At 41.1% G+C, this 24,877-nt stretch overlaps 1 long non-coding RNA gene across 1 annotated transcript in view; it reads right to left on the bottom strand.

Annotated features, from left to right (window-relative positions):
- Window positions 1-20,187, bottom strand: part of LOC134297765 (uncharacterized) — a 39,893-nt gene extending 19,706 nt beyond the window's left edge. The window contains exons 1-2 of the long non-coding RNA XR_010004636.1: window positions 19,154-20,187; window positions 8,565-8,767 (exon numbers count right to left, since the gene is read on the bottom strand). This is a non-coding gene — a long non-coding RNA (uncharacterized LOC134297765). The remainder of the gene's footprint in view (window positions 1-8,564; window positions 8,768-19,153) is intronic.
- Window positions 20,188-24,877: the final 4,690 nt, after the last annotated feature.

The following is a 24,877-nucleotide window of genomic DNA, read 5'->3' on the forward strand; positions in this document are numbered from 1 at the left end:
GCAACTGGCATTTCAGGTGGACTGGGGTGGCATTCATGTAGGTTTCCTGTAACATTACATAGCCTTAGGACCTCATCACACAGGGCCTGGGCTCTGTGCTAGGATGCTTCCTGGACAAAGCCAGGATGGAACCCGCCAGAGCTCATCACATAACTCACAGCTACTTTAGACAGGGCTCTTTCCTGGCACCATCCTGGAAACATCCTAGGATGGAGCCCTGAGAATACAAGAAGCTTCCTCTGTTCTCATAATGTAAGTCAGGGAAAGTACAAGGGGAAGCTGGGCAGTGATGATTTTCCCCAGGGGGATGGGGAAGAGGGCAATGTGGGAAGGGGGCAATATGTGACAGGGTATGGGATGATGGCTTCCCTTGCTGCTCACCAGTTGTTCTGCTGCCCCATGGATGCCCCCATTTTCCCCGGGCGTGAGGACCCCAAGGTGATGAGGTCCTAAGGCCCCATCTACACTGACCATATAATACAGTGTAGAAGAGACCTTACCAAATACAGATCAGTTATAGATTTTTAACTCTTGATTACAAATTTGTAACTGCAATACTGAATACTTGCCATAGTTCTCTCTCCCCCCCCCCCCCACCCCCCAATAGTGTTCCCTCGCTACTTCGCGGTTCGCTTTTCACGCCCTCGCTGTTTCACAGTTTTTAATATTCAATAAATAATATTATTAATAATAAAAACTTATGATTTACAGTGGTGGTGGTCTCAGTCGGGTGTGGGTGGCGAGGTAGAGAATGAGCCCAAATGGCAACGATAGGAGAAGGAGGCAGCGCCATGTTCCCCTGCTGCTTTCTTCCCTCCCTCCCTCCCTCCCTCCCTCTTTATACTTCCTTCCTAAGGAAAAGTCTAGCATCCATAATTCATGGATTTTCACTTATTACGGGTGGACCTGGAATGTAACCCCCGCAATAAGTGTATATATATACTGTATATTTTTAATTACAAAAATATGTCGAATGGGGAAGAGTACAAGAGTGGATATAGAACAGGGGCATTTTTAGCATCTTACATTTTCATTTTCTTCCAAAAGTTTCTATGATGTAGAAAAAGAGAGAACATTTTTTTTCTAATCTAAAACAGAAGGTTTGAAAAATGGGTGTACAGTGTTTTGAAACTAAGAAGATAAAAAAGTTGAGAAATGGAAAATCGAAAGCCCTAACTAACCCTTCCTATCCTGTCTCTGCTGTCTTCTTCATAATCAAAACATCTATGATTTTTGTCATAAATCTTCTTATCTCTGGTAGATTAACTTTCAAGGATCCCTTGGATATCATTAGGGATCTTGTTATTTTTGACACCAATTCTCATTTTTTCTTCTGTTGTTATTTCTGCATCCTTTTACTACTAATTTCTTCTAAATGTTGGTAAACCCCCCCCCCCCAATATTTTTATTTTATTTTCTTCTTTTAAATGGTCAATAAAAGGATCTGGTGATTGTATAAACCTAGTCAGTTTGTACATCTCTGCCATAGCCAACATTTTTGTAATTCATTAACCTTGGGTGGGCATTTCTTCTTGTTTCCAATAGTAAGCATAAACAAACCTTGCTGTAGTCACTATGGATACAAAGAGTATTTTAGTAATGTTGAATTTGTAAGTCCCAACAAGAAAGCTTCTGGCTCTAATAGTAATTTAATTTTAAAATGTTTTCAATGTCCTTATGAATCATAATCCATGTTTTTGTTTTTTGTTTTTTGGGTTTTTTTTTTTGCTTTAGGACATGTCCACCACATATGGTAAAAAGTTCCTTCTTTTTGATGACATTTCCAATAAACATTTTAAAAATTTGGTTCCATTTTTGTTATTTTTTCTAGGTCATGTACCATAAATTTTCTCTTAGTCCATAATATCTTGTGAATTAAATCTTTGTTTTCTACATCTATTCCCATTTATCTGAGTGGATATTATGGCCCACATTCTTTGACCATTGAATCATACAATCTTTGATTAGAGGTGCTTCTGTGTCTTTTTTGAATAATATTTTATAGATTTTAACAAATTGTTTTTCCTTAGACTGGAAAAAATATTATCTTTTTCATTAACTTTCCAATCAATGCTTATCTTCTTATCCATTTGGTACCTTTTTTGTAGTTGTCTATACTGAAAGCATGAAAATTGCATGCCCTCTTATTGTAGTTGGCTTCCGTTTTTTAGATGAACTTCATTTTGTTGCTCAATTAATACGAGTTATAGATGATTCATTGATACCTCTCCATCTCTGTCCGATAGAAGGCTTCTTTGGTAGAGGTCCAGAGAGGTATTTTTAAGTAGAGTCTTGGTTTGCCATTTTTCCATACTATGCATAGTGTATTTTTTAGTAGGTAGCTCTTAAAATTAGAGTCAATTAATATTTTTTACATATACTAAGTATCCATGCTTAAATCATGTCCTTCAAACATCAGTAATCTTTTAGCATTACCCATTATTTCATGCAAACTACAGCTATATCTTCATATTGTGGCTTAAAGTTTGCCACAGTTCCTCATGTGTTCACAGTGGTAGGAATTTCACTTTCTTCAGTACTGGGAAGAATATCCAGGAAAAGGACATGTACATTTCCTATGTTGTTATTGATTGTAGAAGTCACAAAGTTGGTAAGGCTCTTCATTTGTTCCAAACTTTATCCCAAACTTTGCCATTGGTTCAGGTAATAGGCCATTTTATCCATTTTCCACAGAGTTTAGGAATGCAGGCAAAAGATATTAAAATTAAGAACTTCTAGCAAGCGGCCTAAGAAACAATGGATCCATGAGTTTAAAATTGCCAATTTTCATATCCTTTTGCCACAAATAGAAAGTGACAGTTTATAGTTAACAAGTCCAGGAGGAATATAGTTAAAGTATAAAGTGTCACATTGCATCGTTTAAGTATGAGGAGAAAGGGCCTGTTTAGATCATTTAGTAGCTTATGCTTTAAAAATATCTGTTCTACATTTTATGCTGTGGATAACAAATCTATGGAAAATATGGATTTTTTTTTTGCTGTTCTTCTTCACACTCATTCTTTTTGCCCAGAGGAAATTTCAAAGGTGAAAGGTGAAACATTTGGGTTTCTTTGCAAGTGCTTTCATCAATGACAGGTTTTGCAGTAAGCAAGAGAGCAGGGAACAAAGAAAGACTTTTGGGCTGATGCTAAGAACACCAAGGAGGGTGTGTTCATGAAGGATTACATTGACTTCTAAAGATAAATTGGCCATCTACTCAAAGCTATCAATTTTGGCTTGATCTATCTTGTAAGGAGCATAGAATTCCCTCAAAATACCTTGCCTCAGTAACAGAGGAGAAGGCAAATATTTGTGTCATTTTGTTGTATGCCTTTAAGTAATTTCTGACTTATAGTGACCCTAAAGCGATCTTATCATGTAGATTCCTGGAGTTGAACATGCATGATTTTTCCAAGGTCATCTCAGTGGGTTTCCATAGCTGTGTAGGGAATTGAACTCTGAGTCACAAGGGTCATAGTCAAACACTTGAACCATTACACTATGATGATTCCCAAGTAGTTACTAACTTTTTTGTCCTGAGCAGAATAGGATGATATCAGGATTATGAAGCCCATGTCTTTGGTTCCTTGTCCATCTCCTGAATGGCTTCTTCTAGTTCCAGTGCATGCAGATATGGGAGATGTTTTGTGAATGCTCATGGAGAAATAAAGAGGAACACACATACATGCATATAGGTATGTACATTCACACACAGAGAGAGATCTAGGCTCCTGGCAGACACCAAATGCAGTCCTGAAGACATAGACCTTGAGGATGCAGAAACAATATATTTTTCTCTAGGGCCTGTCCTTCACAGTAGTTCCGCACTATGACCAGTGAGACCACTATCCTGTTTCCCCTAAAATAAGACAGAGTCTTATATTAATTTTTGCTCCAAAAGATGCATTAGGGCTTGTTTTTGGGAGCAGTCTTATTTTTCCAAATTGACTTTCTAAATCAACTATATCCAGGGCTTATTTTTGAAATGCTAAAAATCATGATAGGTTTTATTTTCAGGGTAGATCTTATTTTTTGGGAAACAGGGTAAGTGCTATCTTGTATGACTTTTTCAGCTCCCTAAAGTAATGTAAGAGTGGCTTGAATAATTCCAACAACAGTGCACTTAAAAAATCCAAGGAAATATGGCAGCCAGAGTCACAGACTAGATGTGTATGGTGTAGGTGCTGTTTGCTATTGCTCCACATCAAGGGTCCTCAGACGTTTTAAACAAAGGGACAGTTCATGGTCCCTCAGACTGTTTGTGGGGGAGAGGGTGGGCTATAGTTGGAAAAAACATGAACAAATTCCTATGCACACTGAAGATATCTTATTTGTAGTGCAAGAAAGCATGAAAGAATAATACAATATTTAAAATGAAGAACTATTTTAATCAACATAAACTTACCAGTACAGTATTTCAATGGGAAGTGTCGCCCTGATTTTGGCTGATGAGATAGTCAAGTTATTTACAATAGTTCTTGTTGTTGTGTGCCTTCAAGTCATTTCAGACTTAGGGTTACCCAAGTCTAAAGTTTAAAGTGTGGGCTAGGTAAATGACCTGCCAGTATTCAAATTTTGGCATATCGGGTATGCATGCCAAGTTTGGTCTAGAACCATCATTGTTTGGATTCATAGTGTACTCTGGATGTAGGTGAACTACAACTCCTATAAATCCCCTCAAAGACCTCCAGTAATTTTTGTTGGTCATGGGGGTTCTGTGCACCAAGTTAGTTTCAGTTCCATTAGTGGTGGTGTTCAGATTGCTCTTAGATAGCAGGTGAATTGTATATCTCAGTATCTATAGCTCCTATAAATCATGGTGAATTCTCCCCAAACCTCTCCAGTATGTTCTGTTGCTGATCAATTGCTTTGTTTGCTGCATGCCATAGAAAATAACAGGAAAGGGTTGAGGGACAGGCAGTGGGCAGGGTCATGCAAATCCCACTCCAATGGTTAGAGTAAATAACTCTGCAATGTCTGTGGTGGAGGAAAAACAGAAAATCTAGGATGAAATTGTCCCCATATGAAAGCCTTAATTTGATTGGTGGGCAGTATGGTGTTTGTGGAGGACATTGGCAGGTCTCTTGGACATGTTTGAGGAACTCTCTATAACCTGCAATGTCATTGGAGGGAGGGCCATTGGTGTTTCCTGAGCTGTGGGAGCTATAACTGTTTGTGGAAGTGGGAACTTATCTGTTTAAGTGGCCACATACACACATACATATTTTCACTTTTATTATGTGTATAGATTTTAGCAGTTCATATCAACATGCATTTCCAGAGTGCAAACAGACATAGTTTAATCATTGTGATTGTATTCATTTAAAAAAGAACCCCAGAGAAGGGGAAATAAGCAATGCTTATTAAGTTTAACAAATTGTCTGCATGTGTCACTATCTGTTAAGTTGGAATCTTCAAATATTTGACGTTTTGTACAAGGAACCCCCAGGCTCTACCAACGATATTTTCAGATAATACTAATAATTATACATAACTTTCTGTAGTCAAACATAGTATTCTGTTATTTTTATAATGTTCAATTTATTTCCTGATAAATTGATCAACAGAAGTATCAATAACCTTCAAAGTTAATCAATTTGCCAAGGACAATATTAAAGGATAAATTGCTTTACTTAATCAACATGGTTGAAGGGTATAGAACACATGAAAATGCTATCAAAATACAAAATTCTAGTAGTAGCTACACATTATAGAATAGGAACAGAATCAGTGGCATTCTGATATCTCCTCCCTGCATTGCTTTTCATGTGACATACCTGTGTGAGTCAGGTATGTCAGGGGTTCAAACCAGCATCATCATCATCATCATCATCATCATCATCATCATCATCATCATCATCATTATCATCATCATCGTTTAATTACTTATTAATCGCCCTCCATCCACGATGCTCTAGGCGATTTACAAGATAAAATTGCTTGGGCCCTACCTATCTCCGTGATCGCATCTCCTCCTATGAACCAGTGCGGACCTTGAGATCTTCTGGTGTCACGACCCAGGCTACAGAGCACCAATAACCATACGCAGAAGCCAGAATCTATCTAATATCTTTATTAAGGAAATATATAAAGTTAGTAAAAGCAAATGTAAAAGATAGTCCAGAAGCAGACCTTTCAGGAAAGGTCAAAATTAGTCCAAGGAAATAATGTCCAATGTGAAATATTAAGGTCCAAAGTTGTAATCCAATAACCGAAACACTCACTTTGCCAAGCAAAGTGAGGGGAGATGACAAGGTCCTTTAGTCCATAAAACTTGAGCGTGGCTAGGAAATAACTTGATACTTGAAACAAGGCTTGAACGTGGAACAAGGTAACTAAGAACAAGAACAAGGTCCGTGGAATAACTTGGTAAAATCCGTGAAACAAGGCAAGGATTAGTCCTGGGAAACAAGGCAAGGTCCGCAGGTAAACAAGGCTGGGAAGCAAGGCGAAGGCTGGATAGCAAGGCAAGGCTTGAGCAAGAGCGAGGCTTGAATCGGAACGCGCTGTCCAGACACGACTCGCTCCGTAGGCTGACGAATTGACTCCGCGAAGTTGCTACGCGGGCAAAACACCTATATAGAGTCCAACTTTCTCACCAAAGCGGTTCTCTGGGAATCAGAAACGAAAGCTAAACTCTGAGACCAGATGTTAAACTCCTTAAAGATTCTCACGAGAACCAGTGTTAATTGGCAACATTCTTAGCTGCTATCCTCGCACTCCTGCGCGAAGCTGAATCCAAACTTCTCTGTTGTTTACAAAACTCCCGGCGCAAGAACACGGGAGAAGTAGGCTCTGGGGTTGTTTGACATACTTCTGGGGCACAACTTTCTTGCAGGTGCAAGGTTCCCAGATCTGCCTGGGAAAGATCTGGCTGAGAGGAATCCAGTTCAGACTGGGAAGGTAAAAAACCCAAGTTTTCATCTTCATCAGGAATTACAATGTCCTGAGCAGGACTACAAGGCCCATGGTTCATCACATCTGGGGAGGCTCTTCTCGCGCTCCCACCACCGTCTCAAGTGATCCCTCATTGTCCGAGTATGATGGCCTTCTAAGTGTAGTGTCTTGGTGTTGGATACATAGGTGACCATGGAGCCTTTTTCATGACCTCCATGTTCTTCCACAGTGAGGACATTGTTTTCCAGGTGGAAGGTGGTCCTGGTCCGGATTGACTTGATGTGCCTTCCTCTTGGCATGTTTCTCCCTTTTGCCCTCCATTTGTGCCTCTTCAAATTCCATGGTTCAAATCAGCACGAAATTTCATGTTGTATAGTGGAAGGGACTCTTTGCTCTTGTTAGGGAACCAAACACCTTATTGCAATGGAATGGTCTCTTCAGGAACAAAAACAACACACATATCCAAAGCTGTTTGTTCCAACTAGAAGGCTTTTCTTTCTTAAGTTGCAGAAATAGTACAAATACTAACACAGTATTTACAGTATGTACAAACAAACTCCCTCCCTCCCTTTCCTATTTTCATCTACTAGCCTCCAACCCTCAGCAAATCAACACAGGGTTACTAAAAACTTATATTCAACAGTCTCAGCACTCAGCTACCACACCCCAATTACACGAAACTTTTGATTAATCCTGAGACATTGATTCAATTAGCTCTTCAAGAAATGTTGAGTAATTTGCACATTCTGACATAAGAAGGGATCATGGAAAGTTAACAGATTGACAGCATACAATGATCCTATACAGCAGTTCTTCTCGAACTCTGCTCCTCCAGGTGTTTTGGACTTCAGTTCCCACAATTCTTAGCAGCTGGTAAAGCTAGCTGGGATTTCTGGGAGCTGAAGTCCAAAACACCTGCAAGAGCAGAGTTTGAGAAACACTGCTACACAGCATCTAAATCTGTGTCTACACTGACCACTTAATTTGGAGCCAGTCCAGAGCATTAGGGACACAAATCAACCATGATGGCAAATGCATGCACTGAGCCAAATCTTCTGCAATACTGCATGTGTCCAGACAATCCACCAGGTTAAGAGTGCATTGAGTCCATTTGGCCTATTCCCTTATCCTCATGTCACTGCAGTCATGGAACTCCCTGTGAGAGCTAGTCATCATGGTCATGTCTTCTGGGGTCACAATGAGACACCTGTGGATGAGGTAAAGTATGTGATCCATTCCTTCTTGTTGCTCACACAGGCACCCCATTCTGAACACACCAGACATGACCATGATGCCAGGCTCTTCCAGAGAGCTCCATGGTTGATGAGGACCAGTAGCAGCCGCTCAAGGATGACCCTCTGAAGGGAAATGGTGTGCATGCGGACGATGGATCAGGACAAATGGAACCCAATCCAGCTGTCCAGACAGGACAAACCCTGAGAATACTCTTGAGTTTCTTGCAACCTCTGGGATATCCCGAGTTTGCTTGCTGAGTAGCAAGGTTGAATTAAGGGCTGAAAGGCCCAGATTTTTATCAGAAGTGTGCTCTGTGAAGACTGTTAGCACCAGCTTCAGAGTTTTTGTACTTAGATACATCCTAACTTAAATTTCCCTTAGATTATTTCTCTCCCTCCTACAATAATTATGGCATGAATATGGCAACTTACCAACACAGTTCCCCTTTGGAAGAAGTGACAAAGAAGGTGAGGAAAGTCTGATTGTTTCATCTTGCAATCCCCTGAAGTACCTTGCATCCAACATATGAACCATCCTCCACTGAAATGAGGTGCATCCTAACAGATAATTCCTCATGTTGCCAGTTGAAAGGGCCTTGTATAGCTGTTCCATTCTTCCCATTCTCAATTTTTGTCTATATAGTTAGAAATGTTGGTTGCATTAGTAAGAGAAACCAAGTAGGAGAAGTTATAGAGAAATACAGATGGAGAGGACTTGTCCAAGACATTTTACTGCCAGAGGTAGGGTTTGAAAGGCAGGGTTCACCAACACTGACCATACTGGAAGCCTTGGATGTGGCCTCACACTTTGTCCCCAACCTTTGGTGGTGGCTTAGTCTGGCTAGACCATCACCTTATCATCCCTTTTCCTGCAATTAGATGGTTGCAGAGCTCAGTGAGAGCTCCTGGCCATCAGGGTTTCCCCTTGTACTGACATCAGCAGAGGTACCCACATGAATAAACAGTGGTGACACAGGTTTGATCCATTCCCTTTTACTTGATAGGTGCCTGGAAAAGGTGATGGCAGTGGTGGTAGCCCACGTGGATAGTGGTCCATTGTCCGCATTATGTCCAAACTATGGGATACTCCAGAGTTTCAGCCAAATTCCTGAGTATCTTATGACTTCTCTAATGAACTCATCAGACAGGTTACTTTTTGGTGACATGTGTTGCATTGTCTATACTTTCGCGATGGAGCCTGCTGGCTCCCATCCCACGACACAGAACTACTTCCGGCAGGGCTCTGTCACAAAACTATATATGAATCAGTGCATGCTGCAATGTCGGCAACATGGGAGGCTGTGTTGTATTGGATCAATGGGAAGAAGCTGGAGCCTGATGCTTCCCCTGTGTGGGATAGTGCCACAAATCAGGTGATGTGGGACATGGGACAATGGGTTCCCCATGCCCACTGATGGGCACTGACGGATTCGCCATGATGTGTGGTGATTTTGGCAGCCCATCTGATGAAGCTGTTAATATGAGATAAATTGTGTTAACTTGGTTTAACTTGAAATATGTATAAGAAATTCCAGAATGTCATGGAGCAGGAAAGGAGTGCATACATGGTAAATGAGGGCTATTAAGTCCACATAGACAAGCTCACAATCCCCTTTTCAATTCATGCACAGACACTGTCTGGATTGGCAGCTTAATCTCACTTCAGTACTGGTGATCAAATAGTTTCTTCTACCACATGGAAGGTTGCATGGTAGTTTAGGCAGCCTGCTGTAGGGAACTGCAGTTTTTTGGGGGGGAGAGGGGGCAGTGTATACATCTCTGTCATTCAATAAAGGGATAGTTAGGAAAATTCCTAGTGCTGCAAATGAAATACTTTTGCTACCACTGGACATGCTGGAGAATAAATGAGGAATCTTCCTTTGCACTGACAGGAAGAATTCAATAATAACAAATCTGATAATGCCACCTCATTCCACTTAAAGGTAGAGCCAGGAAAAATGGCATTCTAGATTTGATAATGCAACATCTGGTGAACCACCATTTTCTGTATGTACTATCAGAGCTATTTTTTAAAAATCCTCATCGCTTCCTTATGAGGAAGATGATTTCTCAAAATAATGCACTTTGCTGTCAGAGGAAAAATGATGTTTTGACATGGCATTTGCCCTAGTGAGATAAAAACTGACATACCTACAGCTTGGGCTGCTTGCATTTCATTTGACGAACTTATATTGTAGTCTCATCTGCTCTGACAACTTTGCTTTTTTTTTGGTTTTGTCAAGTTGTGATCTGTCTTGTCCCAACAGTTAATTCTGGATTTTAATTTTATATTTCAATCACTTTTCATCCCATCTGAATACAGCTAGGGAAGGTGAAAGCTGCAGGTATAATAGAAAGATAGCAGAAAGGGATTGCTGTGTCAAGAATTTTAAAAAGGCAATACATGTTTACTCAGATGTCAATTCCACAGAGTTGAAAAAAGCTTCCTCTTGGGTAAATGGGTGTGTGATTATGGTTTAAATCATAGCTAGGGCCACATCTTTACCCCTTTCCCAATTATTTTTCAACTTTTAAAAATATCTAAAAACATCCTTTTTGGTTTTGAGACCCCCAAGGCCCATTTGGCTCTAGTTTCTTAAAATAGAAGCTGCTTTCCCCCCATTGGATAGAAGTGTTTTCAAGAACAGATGTAGATCTTGTGCAAACTGAAACATTTACTGCTTAGAGAGCTCATTATGAGCTCAGCCTCGCAGCTCTTCCAAGTTCCTGTGTTATGCTTTTCTTCGTAATTTTGACGACTCTAACTTTGCTAATTCTTTTTGCTTTTGCCCATACTTAGTCTATTTCTAATCTTCTCTTCCAGGATATTTTGGCTCCTTTTCAGCTGTCGCTCTTTTGCTGAAGTCTCCTCCTGGCTTCTGGCACTGACCCTAGGCCAAGCAGTATGGCCATATCTCACTCCTGATTACAAGGACGGTTTCACCTTGTAGTCCAACAGCAAGGCAGATGGAATAACCTCCCAGATAAAACTCTTGGCCAAGCTCATGTTTTGCTCTACAGCTGGTACATGAAGGCACCATTCCAGAAGTCCCATGATAGAACAAGGGAAAAAAGGTTAATCATGATATTGCTAAAATATATTTTAAAAAATCTACAAAGGTCTCATTTATTTGCTGAAAGCATTTCATTTTTATGAACATATCTTCTGGAGAAGACATTTCTTCTTTGTGAATGAGATAATGAGCAATGCCATCATTTATAGACCCACTTAGAAGTAACTCTCATGGTGTTCAGTGCAACACACTCCCAAGTAAGATTAATTCACTCTTCTGAAACCAGGGGTCCAATCTATACAAAGCCTTATTCTGTGCCCCTGGTTTGTCTCCTCTCGTGGCACATGTGTTGTGTTTAATTCAAACTGGAACCAGGATCGGAGAGTCACTGCTCATCCAGACAGGTCCAAAAACAAGGACTTGTCTCGGTTTTACTGGAGGTGTCCAAATGATGCCTCCAAGTCAAACTGAATTAATTCAGAACAAAGTATGGTTTCCCTGTTTTGTTCCAAATTCATTAAACACCAGGTAAGATCTAGATCTTAGGTATGATCTGGGTCTTACCAGGTGTGGACCCTGTGTAAATTGGGTCCAGGGACCACATCACAGAATCCCAGGGCCCAATCCACACAGCCATCTCAGTTTTTGGGCTTGAAGAAGAACTGAGAGGGTACTCGTACCCTCCTGGTGTGAGAAAATGACATGCCAGGAAAAACGGGAGTGGAGCCTCCTCAGCTCCCCCCCCCCCATCTCCTGAAGTGTCATTTCTATACACCAGGTGAGTGCGAGGAGGAACATAATGCATCTGTCATGATACTTTATCCACCATGTGCATTGTCTCTGCATCCTTAATTGTTCTCCCATCTTCAGTTTGTTCCTTCTGCCCCCCAACTGACATCCTTTCTAAGAGCACCTTACTTTACTAATACTTTGCCATATTTTGAACCTTCCTCCCTGCCATCAACACTATGATAACATGGATCTTTGCATTCTTGTTATTATGGCAGCTTGTTACAAATTCCTGTACTGCCACCCTTCTCTGTCTTCGGCCAAGTGCAATCTTGATAGCAGTACTACTGGGATATGGAATGGGGAAGAATGTTAACCATGGCTACCAAAGAGGCTTACCCTGGATGTAAGTCCTCAACTTATTGGTGTCTTATTTCTGCAAGAATAGAGATTAACAGAATATATCTCATACACCCTGTTGTCCATGAGGGATGTGATTCTAAACCAAATATATGGGAATGGGGTCATCCTTTGAGGAACTTACATTTCCCTCAGAACAGATACTTGTAGGGATCTTAAAAATTTAATTAATATGCCATCTTTATTCCAAAGAGTTTAAGGTGATTGGCAACCACTGTACTATAAGTCCTTTTGTGCTCCATATTGGAAGAAAGATGGGATATGAATTTCAAAAACATATACATTTTATCTTCACAAGATACTTGCCAGCTGCTTCTGGTACAGTCCCTTTCTTCTCAGTGACAAATTCATAAAGTAAGGAATCATTTTGTGTCAAGGCTTGAGCACCTCCTCAGGTTTTGTCTGAAATTGCTTTAACAGCTACATTCTCTCTTGTGCTGGATACTTTAATAGGCTTTACTCCAGAGTAAGTAGATTCAGAGTTCAGGCATACTTAGCACCATGCATTGGTTCATTTTTCAGCTTTCTTGGTATATTTATTGGTGAGCTGTTGTTGGATTGGGAAGTGGTGCAAAGATGTGAACATCTGTAAGGCTGACATCAAAAGGAATTTTGATCCCATAGTTTTCACAATAGAGCAAGCTGCAATTGTTGCCTAGAATCTTGTTGCAAGCTTGTGTCTTCATATAGGAAGATTTACATCTTTGGAAATTACAAGTGGACAGTTTCGTAAAGTTCATATCCAGTAGAATAAGGTGGCATATTACTACTAGTAGAGCCTTCAAAGTGGTCAATTGCACACTGATGCACATTGTGCTCCTGATGCACATCACACTCTGATCCAACACTGATGTGCATTGTGCAGTGCTGTGCATTCAGAACTCTTATCATGTCTTGATATGAATCTTTGCAATTTAGTAACAGAGTTTCTTATGCCTCTGCTACTTAGGTAAGCTATACGTAACATACATTAAATAAAGGATGATATAGGATTCCAGTGTGTGACTTTTAACTGGGGAGAATGATTTGATTCACTGACAGAGAGAGATGGGAGCACCCTAGGAGGAAAATATGTAAATTGCTTTGGGAAACCTTGGATTTGTTCTTTCTCCCAAAAAAAAAAATCCCCTCCATTAGTCTCCAGGCTCACAATGACATCTGTATTTCTTCACAGATGTGATTGGGTTCCCCAGTCGATCAGGTAGGAGGAAGTGAACCAGGATATGTTTATAGCCTCAAAAAACAAAACACAGGGCAAAGAAACTATACGTATATGCAGATTTCCACAAAAAATCAAACACATATTTCCCAAGAAGTGGAAAATCTTGGACCAACGAGAATCTTTGGTGTTTGAATCTTATTCTCCACAAAATTCATATATTCGTGTGTGCATTTTCTTGGTAGGAAACAGCATTTTTGTATAAGAAGTAATGCTCTTGACTAATATGATTTCCTTCACAGAAAATCTTGCTTCCTAAAAAGAAAATGCTATGTTCTGTACAAAAGTGTTAACTTTGTGCAAAATAAATTCCAAACTGAATAATCTTCCTAAACACATAATTGTTGAAGATCTTTTTTGCAGTAGGAAGAAAATATTCATTGCTTCTATTGAGAATGAGATTACTGAACATTTTAAATTCCTACTATTCATCCTTGAAAACAGGGACTATGGGAGACCAGGATTCAAATCCCTGAGCAAAACCCACCAGGCAACATTTGACCAATCTCTCCTTTCACTTCTCTAATTCATTTCAAACTTTTTTTGTGCACACATCTGTTTAGGAGGGAATGATGGAATAATTCTCCAATATCATTTGATTGGCAGTGCTAGAACCTATCTGTTTAGAAGCACCCTTGATACAGGGATTTATGTGCTCCTCTTTGGAATTAGGAACTAGACCCTCACTGTCCTTCTTTTCATCAAAAACCTGCAAATAGGATAAAATGAGTTGTTATCATCATGAATATATGGATAGGCACAGTAGTGAGAACCAGAACAATCAGGTTTTATATTAATTATAATGAAGGAAACTGCTTTTTCTATGAAGATTTGAATCCAAATGCTTTGCTTTGCAGTAGGCAAGCAAAAATACCTTTTTCATGCTGGAAATAATGAACTGGGACTAACAGTCTCTTTTACTCTGTATTATTTTCAAGAACTTAACACACAACATGACATCTCAAAACTGACAAGGCAAATTTAGTTAGGAGAGTGTCAGTTATTCCCAATTTATTACACTAGTGGAAAATGATATGGACAGTATGGACTACAGAAAACATGGTGGGTGGATGAATGCGATGGCGTGAGAGAGGATAGAGGAAAAGTCTTCAAGATGCTTGCTGAGTTATGGTCCACAATTTACAAACTATTATGTGCAATGGATTTCCAACAATATTTATTGCAAGATGACTGCTAGCAGTTCAAAAATCAATTTGGTTAAATGTGGAGAGAAAGGCTGAAATTATTAATGTGCTTAAAAGTAGGTTTCCCCTGTAAAACAATCAGGGGCTGGCTTTTTGCCCAAGGCTCAGCTCCTTGTAAAGGGGATTTGCTATCTCCTGGTTTTGTGTGTGTGTGTGTGTGCAAAGGCCACAATTTTCTTCCTAGGCTGCCTCTCAGTGCAGTAAAAGTCTCTGTTCGTTCTTGTATGCCAGCATAAGGCAAGAGACTTTAAAGAAATGGACACTGGAGATGTCTGAATAAGTAACTTAAAACTGAGCTTCAATCAGTGTTCCTACTGGGTTGTGTTTCAGTTCCCTATTTCTGAGAAATTATTGTCAAAATAGATTCACAGCAAGGTGTCAAGAAAGTAGTCATCATACTGAAAGAACATTAGGTGGATACTGTGACTTGGAAAAGTTCTCGCCCTCACAGCAAAGACCTCAACTCAGAATGAAAAAGATATAATAAATTGACCAGGTGCAATAAAAGGGCAAAAAAAACATGGTTAGGCTCAATGTGGTGGGAGGAAGCAATGAATATGAGGAAACTAGATGAGGAAGATCTCAGCATGCAATGGAGGGGGACACAAAACATGCAATACAGATGGATTACCGAGTATAGAAGGGGGGATATTTGTCTTATGGGATTACTGAGTGCTTGGGCAATGGGTGGGCAAAGATAATTGACTGTGTGCAATGCCAAAGAAGCAGGGCTACTGCACCAGAAGGATTATACAATATGTGGTAGAAGAGGAACAGTTGGGTGCTTGTATACAAAACTTGTAGCCTTGGCAACATGGCTCCAGAGAGGGGTTATAATGAATGACAGAGATGGAAAGAACATAGCCGAACACAGCAATTTGAATTAACCGAGATCCTCAGGTAATGGTAGCATCCATCACCTCAAATGGGGCCCAGGATGATTCACCACTCATGAAACCTGGTCTCCAGGTGTTATGTCATCTTCTTGCAATTGTTATATTGTTATTATGAGATAAATCCCAGCAAGTAAATCTCTGTATATAGGAATGACCAGGTATGGTCCCCATAGTTGAAACCGCATGCCCTTTGTTAAAACAACACTACACTACACTTCACACACACACTGTTTGGTATATTAAATGGGGACTGGCTAGAATGCCCTGTCATTCATATCAGGTCAGTTGAGATCAAGTTCATTGTCATTCTGCCGAAAACAGATCAACACTAGTATCAGCACTGAGGGTGGAGTGTAGATACATAGCCAAAGAGCAAACAAGGAGAAGGTAATTGCTTGAACAGCATCATGCATGAGATCGGAAAGTTCCTGGTGAGTAGAAGGAAGCAAGACATGCTGAATTAAATTGCATGGTGAGAGGTAGCAATAGGGACAGATGAGCCTTTGAGGAGTAGCGGCAGGGAAGGAGATTCTAATATCCAGGCAACTGCAAGGAAGGCAAGCTATCTGTGTATGTGGGCACTGTATTAGATGAAGGACAGCAGGCTGAAACCAAACAAGTGAAAGATATAATAAGTGTGTTTTGTTTTTCAAGGATTTCTCTAAATAACAGGTGCATGTCCCTATGGCCTCACATTTTCTGGCAACAAGACTGAATACAAAAATAACACTATGCTGCCCAACTCATATAAGGCATGGGAGAATAGCATTGCTGTGAAGGATCAGTGTATTGATCCTTACCCAGAGCCAGAGTAGATACATGTTCCAGCATTAGGGAAGCAAAATGCAATGTTTTTTTTAAAAAAACCCTGCAAAAGAGCCAGAAAATTACAGAATGTTATTGGTGGGAAAAAGCAGTGGCCATACTGCTATAAAATGGCAAAGAAGCACCAAATGGAAGTACGTTTGTCATTCAGGTGAGAGGAAATATACTGTTGACACCTTACCACATCCTACATAACTCCTGCAATTTAGAAACCTTAGACAACAACTTATGAGTGCTTGTAGGCTAGCATTATGTTTTGTACAGCAGGCCCCCGGTATACACTACACACACACACACACACACACACACACACACACACACACACACATACACACATATACAATGACCAAAGCACTTTTTTTGGGGGGGGGGAGGACATGTAATATTTTCAAGCCATTGATTATTTAATCTGTAGGTACAGAGAAGTGTTTATCTTCTACCTCTTAACAATAAACTTGTGATCAACAGAAATGTAGACTGAAATTCAGAGAAATCGGAGGAATAGTCTCAATGTGACCCTTGCACATGGGCTGGAAGCAATCTATATCTGGGAATGATCAGATGTTGCAAATCTTGGCTTTTTAACTAGACCTTGAAAGAAGATGAATACATAGCAAATTCAATTACTAAAGAAGATCAGATCAGTATTTCAATAAACATTCCCTACATAAAAATGCTCCCTTCACATGGAGATGAACATGTACATTTTTATGTCTGTTTTACATAAACAGAAAATTTGGAAGTTGATGTGTGTGTGTGTGTGTGTGTGTGTGTGTGTATAGTCCCACTCCTTCCCTGAAAAAAGGAGTAGCTCTGAACCATGCAAGTGGCTTCTGAATAACCATCTAGTCAGGTTTGTCAGTGTGGTATCTAAGATCAGAATATTAATCCCTTGTTATCAGTCTTAACCACTAGTATCATTCTCTATTACAAAGCAAAGTTTGAAAAAAAATATGCTGAAGCTGTCCATAACTGAGCAACAATGGGATGATGTCCCAAAGCTCAGTTATGGAAGGCTCAAAACTATCAGTATTTTTTTAAGTAACCACATAAAATCTGTTAGAAGGGGCTGCTCCTATGTTTTATTTTGAGAGAGCTATATAGAAGTAAGATGAAATAACAGAGCTGATGCTCCACTAGGGATGAACAGAAGAAATGTTATATCTTGAATTATATGCCCCAGACAAACAGACTCTGTCACAGTAATTCTGAAATAACTATCAATGGTAAAACTCTGCAGTCAATAGATGCCACTGTGCTTGTAACTTTGCAGAATGTGTGGTGAGGTCTTATTATCCCAGAGGATCTCCCTAGGACATACTCGATCTCAGGAAACCTCTCATTTTATATTTCATCTGGACTGAACTGAGATCACACCAGAAATGAGCCAATTTTGTGTCTAGTCTGAAAATGGGTCTGCTGGAAGGAACACCAAATATGCTTGTAATGGAATGCAGGAACATCCCATTAGGAGCAATAAAGAGGCTGTACACATGATGTGAATTGCACTGCCTTAGCTGTGTCGTGTTTAGAATTAATTCAGGGAAGGTCTCAGCAATCTGTGTGTAAACACTGGTATTTCTTGGTAGGTCTGAACTCATGGCTGAAACTGCTATCAGAAACCCTGGAGAGCTGTTTCCAGTTGAGTAGAAAATGCCAAACTAAGCAGGCCAGTTATCTCAGCTGACAGCTTTTCATTTAAAGCAGGGTTGGAAAGATACTCTTTAGATATTATGGAACACCAGTTTACATAATCCCTAACCAGTAAATCTGTGAATCTCAAGAAAGACATCTCTGCAACCCACTAGAGCAGTGGTTCTCAACCTGGGGTCGTCAGATGTTTTGCATTAACTCCCAGAAATCCTAACAACTGGTAAACTGGCTAGGATTTCTGCGAGTTGTAGGCCAAAAATATCTGGAAACACCAGGTTGAGAACCACTGCAGTAATGACTTTTAACACCCACAAAGAAGCCTGTGTTTTTGGGATTTTGCTGCATGGCCAGGCCAGCTACTTCTGGATATATTTTCTAAAACAACAGAATACCAATGTTAGATAAAATGCAATAAAGACAATACACAGAAATAGAAGCAGAAGACAAAGCACTTGCTGATGCTCTAAATACTGCACTAATGCAGACAATAATTGGAGTTGTAGAACTGACAAAACTACCCCTGAGTAATACCTGCCTAAGAAAACCAGAGGAAAAAAATAATGGGTCTGTAAGTTAACAAGTGACTTGAAGGCACACACACAGTCCTGTGGAGGTAAACACAATTTCTCATCTCAATGTTGAAGTAATTTCAAGGACAACCTATACTCCACATATAGTAATATAGTTCAAGATGGTGGGTGTGGATTTTGATAAATAAGCAACTGAAAAGGGAGTAATGAGCATTTAACTGGTAAAGTGACATACTATTTCTTATGCTATTGATCTCATTCCTACCACCTTTCATCTGCTGTACCAAAGAAAGTATATTTGCATGCAGGAGAATGGGAACTATCAATCTTATCGTTTACTTCTTGTTGCCCAACACATGTAGAGAAAGAATTGTCAAATCAGATCAGCAAGTTGTAGCTTTAAGCCTCATAATTCTGGGTGACCAAGCAGAGTGCTCTGGCAAATTGTTCTTGTAAATTACAGCGATGTCCAGGCCAATGAGGAAGGGAAAAGCAATAGTAAATGAGAAAGCAATATCACTTCCACTGACCTTAATTTGTTGAACGGGAGCCTGGGCTGGTTTATCAGCCCTCCCGCCTGTAGGAAGCAGAAAACAGGGAGCTATGGAGGAATGGAGTTGTTAGAATGTGCTGAAGCCAGGAGAGGAGAATTTGATGGTGTTTGTAAGTAACAGTTTGAAAAGGTGCAGAGATTGCCAATTGTATCATGCTAAGTCAGCTGAAATGTTGCACTCATTTAATCCAGGTGTAAAGGATTGATCAAATAGGTTTCTGTGTATATTCAGTAAATGCAGCTGTAGCCTCCTGATTTACCTAACTTAATCATTTTGACATCAGGAAACTGGAACACAGCTTCGCCTCCTTAAAATGTTTCTCTCTTGTTCCTCTATTTGCCTCCAGACCACTAATTTGCTTTGGATATAATAATTCAGACCTCCATGACAGCTGACTCTAACACATGGTGAATGCAACTTGAATCAGTCCTCTACATTTACTGGAGTTGCTATTTTTCTTATATGAGAGGTCCTCCAGTGCAACCCTATGGTCAACATCTGCTGCTTCCTCACACTTTATTTTCCTCCCTATCCATTCTATCCCAAATCTTCTCAGGAAATCCTCTGACTCATGTCCATGCACTTTATTTAAATGGTCTTGAAATTATGCACTTTTATACAACTGCCCCCATTTTATCCATCAGTGGTGATGCTTGTTTTACTACCTCAATTTCATATAGTAATGATGGTTGCATATTGTATTTTGTGTTTTAATTGCAATTGAATTATTTAATTGTTTATTTTATTTGATTGCTGTGTTGACATTGTTTTTAGTTATTGATACTTGTTTTAACTTGTTTTGTTCTGTTTTAGGCTTGGTCCCATGTTAGATGCCCTGAGTCCCTTCGGGGAGATGGTGGCGGGATAGAAAAATAAAGTATTATTATTATTTATTATTGTGCTGGAGGAGACAGAAGTCAGAATGTCCCACTCCCTGCTCTCCTCTAGCCGATGATAAAAAATATTTCTTTTCAGGCAGGCTTTCATCACTTAATCACACTTACAGTCCGCCCCTCCCCCCATTTTACGGGCAGCCACCATACATTTACTGGGAGTATGGCTACTATCAGAGACTTCTGGTCGTTCCCCTCCCCCCCCCCCCCCCCCCGGTGGTCACAAAACTACAGAGCAATCGTGAAATTGGGCAGATTGGTAATCGTGGAGAGATATCGTGAACATGGCCAAAATAGTGTTAGGACTCATTATTTTGTCTCAAAACAAAATGTGGTGGCGTCAATCACAGTCTCTGTTTTGTTTCAGAGCTTACCATGGTGAAAACAGGCATTCCGATGGGCAGTCTTTAGCAGTGATCTGTCCTTAGCAGCGAGCTGTCATCCCTGTTTATAAATGTACATAATAACCCCTTCACTTCGCAAATTTATTTTTTAAAAAGTATTAATGATAGATATAGTGTAATAGAAGCATTGTAGAACAGAGAGCAGGCGGTTTTCCTTTGCTGGTTTGTTCCAATTATAATACTGTACTTTGCAAAAAACTGTAATCCCAGTTCATAGAAATGCATGATTACTCCTTCCTATGGAAAGAAGTGGTCTGACAGCATCCCTGTTTTAAGGTCCAATGGGTTTTGATGAAAAACAACTGGATCCCAAGGAAAGCAATGGTTTAAAGCAGCATCCCTGTCTCAAGGGTCCAATGGGTTTAGATGCAGAACTACAGTTTTGCATCCCATGGAAAGCGATTCTATCAGATTTGCATGAAGAAAAAAAGCTGGGGATGGAGACATTTCCTATGTGTGATGAGGAAGATAGTGGGTGCCTACAGAGAAGCACTATAAGTCTGATGAGAGGAGAATAAATGTAAATGAGCAAGGGAGGACTGGAAGGTATGATCAGCTTCCAATTCCTTTCTTTACTTAACAACGATGCCTCTCAATACTGCCATCTGATAACAGGACCGGCCCAAGGGAATCTTCAGGGGTACGCAAAAAAAATTTTGCGCCCCCCCCCACCACGCCGCGGGAGGCATGGTCAGATCTGGCCCCGCCTCCCAAACCACGCGTGGGTGCCCTGACCCCGCCCCCACGGCGTGGGGCATCGCAGGAGGCGGGGCCAGACCTGGCCCCGCCTCCTACGCTGCGTGCGGGTGCCCTGACCCCGCCCCCCACAGCGGGAAGCGGGGCTGGCCACGCCTCCCTCGGCGGGCACCCTGTCCCAGCCAAGCTGCAGTGGGCGTGTGCTGCGGCTTGGCTGGGACAGGGTGCCCGCCGCGGGAAGCAGGGCTGGCCACGCCTCCCGCAGTGGGCACCCTGTCCCAGCCAAGCTGCAGTGGGTGTGTGCTGCGGGAGGCGTGGCCGGCCACGCCTCCCACAGCACACGCCCGCTGCAGCTTGGCTGGGACAGGGTGCCCGCCGCGGGAGGCGTGGCCAGCCCCGCTTCCCGCGGCGGGCACCCTGTCCCTATGGCAGGCGCCGCAGGAGGCAGGGCCAGACTTGACCACGCCTCCCGCGTCACGCGGCCATGCCTCCCACAGAGCGGGAGGCAGGGCCAGGGCACCGGAGGCGGGGCCAAGTGTGGCCACGCCTCCCAGGGGCTCGATAGCGCCCCTGGGAACATGGCGCCCAACGCGGGGGCGTGGCTAGCGTCCCGTGTTGGGCCGGGCCTGTCTGATAAGGTCCTTGAAGAAGAATGGTTTTAAGATTGAGACAGGGGATTGTATAAAATGTTTTAGCTGTGTGAATCAGATTTTAATTGATTATTATTATTATTGTTGTTGTTGTTGTTGTTGTTGTATGACACAGCAAACAAGATAGATATGATGAATTTCGTATCACAAAATCACAAGTCGAACACTTCCCAAGTGTCTAGGACTGTGTGATGTATTTTCGGATGATGCGTGCAGATCCCAGTAGGGTGGCCTTTTGCAGGTGGCAGATCGTAATTTTGTCAATGCTTATTGTTTCCAAATGCCAGCTGAGATCTTTTGGCATGGCACCCAATGTGCCGATCACCACCGGGACCACCTGCACTGGTTTCTGCCAGAGTCTTTGAAGTTCAATCTTGAGGTCCTGATAGCGGCTGAGTTTTTCCTGTTGTTTTTCATCAATGCGACTGTCACCTGGGATGGCAACATCAATGATCCAAACCCTTTTCTTTTCCACAACTGTGATGTCTGGTGTGTTGTGTTCCAGAACTTTGTCAGTCTGGATTCGGAAGTACCACAGTATCTTTGCATGCTCATTTTCCAATACTTTTGCAGGTTTGTGATCCCACCAGTTCTTTGCTGCTGGGAGGTGTGACTTGAGGCATAAGTTCCAATGAATCATTTGGGCCACATAGTTGTGCCTCTGTTTGTAGTCTGTCTGTGCGATTTTCTTACAGCAGCTGAGGATATGATCAATGGTTTTGTCAGCTTCCTTGCACAGTCTGCATTTTGGGTCATCAGCTGATTTTTCGATCTTGGCCTTAATTGCATTTGTTCTGATGGCTTGCTCCTGGGCTGCAAGGATCAGGCCTTCTGTCTCCTTCTTCAGGGTCCCATTCGTGAGCCATAGCCAGCTCTTCTCCTTGTCAGCCTTTTATTATTATTATTAATAATAATAATAATAATAATAATAATAATAATAATAATAATAATTTGGTTTTATCCCTCCCTATCTCCCCAAGGGGACTCAGGGCAGTGTACAACAGAAAAATGGCAAACATTCAAAGCCAATAAAACATAACAAGACAGATCAAATCATAAACAATAAATAAACAACATCAAAATATAATTCTAAAGTAGCCCAAAGTAAAAAGATTAAAAATTTAAATATATAAATGTAACATTTAAGACACATTTAACTAATAAATTAAGTAATAGTAAGCAACAAAATATTAGAAGCATAAGACAATTTGCAGCAGATCCACAAGGCTGAGATAGATTTCCATTAACTGAGTCAGAATAAATTTCAGAAAGTGTGGATCCTCCTCCTCCCCCCAATAAGCTAGTGTGCGGCTGGGGTGCCCACTAACACAAACCAGCTCCCACTTCCACAAATAGTTATAGCTCCCACTACTCAGGAGACACCAATGGCCCTCCATTCAATGACATTGCAGGTCATAGAGAGCGCGCCATGAACATGTGCAAGAGCCGCCAACCTCTGCTATGTCCTCCACAAACACCATACTGCCCACCACTCAAGTGAAGGCTTTCATTTGAGGACAATTTCATCCTAGATTTTTTGTTTTTCCTCTACTACAGACATCCCAGTGGTTCTGACTCTCTCCATTGGTATGGAATTTGCATGACCCCACCCACTGCCTCTCCCATAACCCTTTCCTATTATTATCTATGGCACACAGCAAACAGAGGAATTGATCAGCAACTGAACACTCTAGAGAGGTTTGGGGAAAATTTGCCATGATTTATAGGAGTTGCAGGTACTGGGATGTATAGTTCACCTGCAATCTAAGAGTACTCTGAGCTCCACCAATGATGGACCTGGAACCAACTTGGCACACAAAACCCCCATGACCAACAAAAATACTTTTTTAATGTTGGTCTTTGGAGGGATGTACAGGAGTTGTAGTTCTTCTACATCCAGTGTGCACTATGAAACCAAACAATGATGGATCTGGACCAAATTTGGCATGCATACCCGATATGCCCAAATTTGAATACTGGTGGGTTTTAAGGGGAATTGACCTGGACATTCTGGAGATGTAGGTACTGGAATGTATAGTTCACTTGCAATCAATGAGGACTCTGAACTCCACCAATGATGGACCTGGAACTAACTTGGCACACAGAGCCCCCATGACCAGCAAAAAAACTGGAGGTCTTTGGGGAAAATTCACCTTGATTTGGGGGTGTGGTGTGGTTGTAGTTCACCTACATCAAGAGGGCACTGTGAACCCAAACACTGATGGATTTATTCTTTACAGTATTTATATTCCGTCCTTCTCATCCCAAAGGGGACTCAGAGCGGACCACAGAACATACATATATGGCAAACATTCAATGCTGTATGAATCTGGACCAAACTTGTAACACATACCTGATATGCCAAAATTGGATTACTGGTTTGGTGGGAACTGACCTTCCATTTTGGGAGTTATAGTTCACCCACAACCAGAGAGACCATGACCTCCACCGATGATGGATCTGGTCCAAACTTGGCACACAGAACTTCCATGACTAACTCAACCTACTGGAGGGGTTTGAAAGGACTGACTCAGCATAGTGGGAGTTGTAGTTTAACCTACAGCCAGGGAGCACACTGAACCCCACCCATGATGCATCTAGAGCAAACTTGCTCAACGTAACAACCTTTAAGTACTGATGAAGTTTCTTGGGGTTAACCTGGCATGATGTTAGTTGTAGCTAATCCACAACCTTATGCATTCTGTACAGTTGAAATTGACTTTTTCAAATAACCCAGAAAACGCCAGGTACCCAAGCTAGTATAATAATAAAATCATAGACTTGGAAGAGACTACAAAAACCATCCTGCCCATTTCTGCCATGAATGAATTTACTCCTGACAGATGGCCATCCAACCTTTGTTTTAAAACATCCAGAGAAGAAGATCCCACCAAAATCAATCAATCAATCAGGGGCTTCAAAGCCTAATTGTGGTGCATTGTTTTCAAAGCCTCTATCTCAGAATATGGTGCCCTTTTTTTGAAACTCCTAACTTGCTGAATTATAGCAGCTATTTAAGAAAGTATGTCATACTCTTCCAGCGAAAGAGTTATTAGA

This window comes from Anolis carolinensis, chromosome 3, assembly GCF_035594765.1.
Source record: "Anolis carolinensis isolate JA03-04 chromosome 3, rAnoCar3.1.pri, whole genome shotgun sequence".
In the NCBI taxonomy this organism is placed as follows: domain Eukaryota; kingdom Metazoa; phylum Chordata; class Lepidosauria; order Squamata; family Dactyloidae; genus Anolis; species Anolis carolinensis.